At 38.3% G+C, this 5,282-nt stretch overlaps 1 long non-coding RNA gene across 1 annotated transcript; it reads left to right on the forward strand.

Moving 5' to 3' along the window:
• Window positions 1–1,848: 1,848 nt before the first annotated feature.
• LOC110274065 (uncharacterized) lies at window positions 1,849–3,735 on the forward strand. The gene is made up of 3 exons (XR_008001509.1): window positions 1,849–2,417; window positions 2,536–2,748; window positions 3,529–3,735. It is a non-coding gene; the product is annotated as an uncharacterized LOC110274065 (long non-coding RNA).
• The last annotated feature ends 1,547 nt before the right edge of the window (window positions 3,736–5,282 follow it).

Below are 5,282 nucleotides of genomic sequence, written 5' to 3' on the forward strand. Positions count from 1 at the left end.
ATATGCATACCACATGTTTGTGAAAAAGTCCGTATGACATGGTGCATTCTTATATTCTATTCTTCTACTCTAATGCCTATTTTTCACAAAAACCTTATAATATTTTATTAATTTAATATAATTGTCAATACAAACGTGATTGTTAGTTTGTTACGAGTGATAATACATTTTTCGCAATTAATGCTTGATCTATGCTATATTTAATTGCCTTCATCTTTCTTGCTATATTTCCTAATAAATATCTTGCATTTAATTGCCTTCATCTTTCTTGTTATATTTCCATTGATGTCCTAATTACATAAAGTCGCGACCATGTGTTAACGATATCCTTCTTTACCTTGGCAAGATTATCACTTGTATGATCCTCTTCCTTGCCCTAACCCTTGGACTTACATGTACCTTTCTTTTTCTCTTTCAGGATGGCCACCAAGAAGGGAAAAGAAAAAAGCTACTATCAAACCACCGGCGAGGAGAGGAACAAAAAGAGCATTGGCGGTAGAATTGCCCTCAATATCAGTCAAGCCTTCAACAAAGCGGGTCAAGAGGATCATTAAGGTTGAGGAAACCGAGAAAGCCTTTCCAGCATGGGATGTTGTGCGGTTCACTAACCGCTACTGTGAGCAGATATTCCCTATTCTGGCTGCAAAGAACTACAACAATGACCACCTTCTTATCCTCCCTACCAACATTGTTGACTTGGAAGAGCCCCGCATTGACAGAAGACAATGGGGTTTCTTACGGAAATAGCCACGGCAGGTCAATTTCTCATGGGTAGTTGAATTCTACTCCAATTTTCACATGCCAACACTGCACTCTATCTATGTCTGTCAGAAGCAGGTCCCCATATCTGAAGGGGCTATTCAACAAGCTCTAGATTTTCCCCCTGCTTCAGAAGGATTTGAAAAATATCAAGAAGCCTCTTTCAAGCGCCAGAGATTCCAATTTGACCGGGAAGACGTTTTCAGAATTATAGCAACATGGCAGCAAATGGATCTACGGTTACAATAGATCCCGACCTAAGAGCATATTGGCTTCCGCACTTACATTGGAAGCTTGAGTGTGGGCCCAAATCATGTTCCACTATATCTTTCTGAGCACTCACTGTAACATCCCGCATTTTTGAAAAAATTTAAATGTAAACAAATTGTGATTTTACCTTATTGAGTTTAAACTTTATAATTTTAGAAATTATTTTATTAGAACTAATTAAATAGATTCGGAGAATTAATTTATTAGAAATGATTAGATTAATTTTTATAAATATTTTAAGCTTATGTCAATTAATATTTATGTACAATTTTTATTATAATTAATTATTTTATAAATTGAAATTAAAGTTTCAGAGATAGAAAAATAATAGGGATTTGTATGATGTAATCTAGAAAATTGATATTTGAATTTAAATTGTACTTTACAAAATATAATTAACTTGTTCATTTTAAAAGGAAAATTAGAAATAATTGATTGAACTTAACAATATGTTGATAAATAATGTTCCAAAATATTTTTAAGAGAGTATATTTGATTTTAAAATTACTCTACCTTCCAATTTTATCAAAATATCTATTCATATCTATCCATATTCTTTTATAAAATTCTAATTTCTAACCCTAAATCCCAAAATCCCCAAATTCATTCAGAAACACTAATTTCCCCAATTCACAAACCCTAACCCTAATGTTTCCCTTTCCTCAGCCACTGAACGCAGCCTCTACCCCCTTTTCTTCCAAAACACCACACACACACAAAAGAAGAAAGAAACGCAGAGAGAGAGAGAGAGAGCACGAAGAGCAGAGAAAAGAGAAAGGGAAGAGCTCTTGCCCCGCCGCCGCCGTGACCGTCGCACTGCCACCGTTCAACTCGGCTTGCACTGCCGCGCGTTCTGTCATCATCAGAGTCATCGTCGTCGTTTGTGGAGCCGCGAGGAGCTCGCCGTCGAGCTGCTTTGCAGCGCCGTCCCGTCCATAGAGCCGAGCCCGAGCCCGCTTCGTCACCGCCGTCGGGGTCTTCATCGTCGTTGGTGCGGTCGGAGCCGCCGTCGTTGGAGAGAGAGCAAGCGCGAATCTGAGAAAGGGAGAGGGAGAGAGATCCGACGCCACAGAGGAGGAAAGGAGAAGTCTTCTGTCATCAACGCCACTCCTCTTCACCACCGCCGCCGCCGGAATTTCTGGTTGCCGCCATGATTAATGATGAGTTAGTTAAACCCTAGCCATGAGAACCACCATCTTTGAACCCTTGTCACTCTGTAAATAGCTTGTATCTGCCTCTGATGTTCTTGGCTATGTTATATTTGTTGGAGCATGTTTTAATGGAGCCACTGGCGGGGTGATGCTACTGCCGGAACCACCGCGGGGTGTTGCTAGGAATCGCCCCTGCCCTGCTTCTGCTATACTTGGGTTCAACATCCATTGGCCTGGGTTAGCCTTTTCCCCTTATTACTGCTCCAATTGCACGCCTTATTCTGCCAATTTCTTATTAAACTGCTTGTTCTTGTTTTAATTCAACTTTGGTCTGTGCTACGTTTTAAATTACCAGAGCTGTTTCTGCCTTTCGATTCCATTGAATTCGAAATCTTCATTTCACTGCAACCATGGTCATTGTTGTGGAAGCTAATGCTACTGCTGTCCCGGTTGTGTTGAGATGTAGTGCTGCTGCTTTCTGGGCAGAAACGATTGCGTGACTAGTAGAGGTCCAGCCAGCTGTCTCGCAGCAATTCTGCCAACGGTCTCTTGTAATTGCGACATCGAGGTAGGGGGTTTAAAATGATTTTAATTTAGGAATGCCAACAAGGTTTATTGAATAACTGCAAATAGTATTAATAGCTGTGAGTAATTAATTGATTATATGAATGTTGGATTGTGATTGCAATTGTGCTTGGTGCTATGATAGAATTGATTGTAATTAGGTATGGTAGATGATTGAATTATTGATTGTTAGTTGTTGAAACGGTTGTTTGGTATATTGCTATGGCTGTGAAAGTGACTTGAGATTAGTAGAGGATTGTGGTTTTGACTGATTATGTATAAATGGTTGAGACTAAGATAATCATTTGATATATTTGATACTGGATTGAGAATTGTTGAAGAATTAGGGCCTAAAAGACTGAACTATTATTAATAATCTGGTTTTCAAAATAGAATGGTTACTTTAAGGACGGCCTAGTAATTTGCTAGTGATCGAAATGGTATGAGATTAAAACCTGAGTAAACTTTAACAAGTGTAGTTGTTAGGATTTAAATTTGAAGGTTTCGTATTAACTGGAAATTTACTTATGATTTTTCAAAGTTAAGCTTTATTGGAACAAATTAGTCATTCATACAGTCTAGGAAACTTTTAAGAGTTTTATAAAGAAAATATGGGTTTAGGATTTTGAATAATTAACTAATGCTTTTAAAGAAGGTTAATTTCTTTTAGATGTATCTGAATGAAATTAACTATTTGCGCTTTATTCTTTACTTTCACGGCATTCTCTACCTCTACTAAGAACATGTGGTTTGGTTCTCACCCCCAAATTTTCCACCCTTTCAGTGACACAGGTTTGAAGACGCAATTTGAAGCTGCGAGCGATTAGTAGGTTTTCTTTATGGTTTTAATTGCTTTCATAGAGTCCCCTCGCTCTTTTCCTTTGAAGTTTTATTTTATCAGAGGGGTAGGTATTGTATTTGGGTTTATATGACTTCCTATGTATAGGAATTACTATTAATAATACTTATATGATTGTATTATTATTTGCAATGCTTATCTTTGATACATGTCTTGAATGAATAAAAACAAAATTTTCCGGAATTTTCTTAAAACTAAAACGCGAACTCGATATAAAGACTCAGTAATTAAGTAGTTAATATTAGAAAAGGTCACGTAACGTTCTTTCTAGTAGAAATACCCTGACTTAAGCAAGGTATTTTGCTGGAAGGGATGTTACACTCACAAATCCTCCTTCACTGCATATATGGCAGCTCTCATCTGGTGTATCCTTACAGACCAGCCTCTCAACTTACCAAGACACATCCGGCAAGCCATGAGACACGTGCAGATTACAGGAAATCTACCTTTTTTCGCTTTGGTTTCAGATCTCGTCTCAGCAGCCAGAGTCTCCTACAGAGCTGGGGACACCAAGGCCATGATTCCTCGAGAAGATCAATATGTCCCAAATGGGAAATACATCAGACCCTCAGCAGTCACCACCAACCGGACTGAAGACCTGGCCAGAGATATCCCTTCTCCTTCCACATCTCAAGCACCGTCAAGAGATCAGCTGCTCCTTTAGATACTTCAGAGGTTGGACCGGCAAGACCGGCAGATGGACCGCATGGAGTGCCGTAACAAGCGCTAATCCACATACCTCAAGAAGCTGATTATTGGAGACCACCCACCTGAAGAAGACCCAAACACTCAGGACTCTACTTCACCTACCTGCACCGGGAGCCATGACGACTCCGACTGTGGAGATGCTGCTACTAGCTCCCCTTTGTTCCTGACTGATGGCACCGAGGACAGTGCCAAGCTTTAATTGTGGGGAGGTCGGCCAGTACCTGACTTCCGGAGGTAATCTTTCTTTCTCAACACCAATAAGTTATTTTTCTCTTTTTCTTCTGTTAGATAGGATAGACTGCATAGTAATAAGTGTTTGCATATATGTTCTACTTGGTTGAAGAATAATAAGATTCTTTCCAAGGACCCTATTTTTGAAAATTTCACTAATTCAAACCAAAATCCTATGTTAAACTTGTTTGAAGACTGTAATTTGGAACATGGTTTAGAGCTAGAACACACAACCCAGTAAGATCTTGAGCCTAATTGTATGGTTACATTATTTAACCATTATTTTTATTCTTGTGTGTTTTCTCTCCTCTATAATTGCAATCTATGATTTTTCCATTATATATGCCCATTGTTTAATGTATGCATGCATGTGTATTATTAAGGCCATCATTTGTTATTAGCTCACTATCCTAAATGCCCTACCATTCTAATTACCCTTTTTTGCCACTTTGAGCCTATATATCCCCTTTGTCTTTTATATTACCACATCACTAGCCTTAAGTGGAAAAACAAGTAATTACCCCAATTGAATCTTTAGTTAGCTTAAGATAGAGATTGTGTGTCAATTAAGTGTGGGAAACTATGGGAACTTGGGTTAATAAGAATGTGTAATGCTTAATTAATAAATATTAAAAGTCTGAATGCTACTCATGTGAAATTATGAAAACCAAATGCATTGATGTTATGATGCTCTCTCAAAAAAAAAAACGTATGTCTCAATTTAATTTTAGGGGAATGGA

The sequence above is a fragment of the Arachis duranensis genome, chromosome 7 (genome assembly GCF_000817695.3).
Source record: "Arachis duranensis cultivar V14167 chromosome 7, aradu.V14167.gnm2.J7QH, whole genome shotgun sequence".
Lineage (NCBI taxonomy): Eukaryota > Viridiplantae > Streptophyta > Magnoliopsida > Fabales > Fabaceae > Arachis > Arachis duranensis.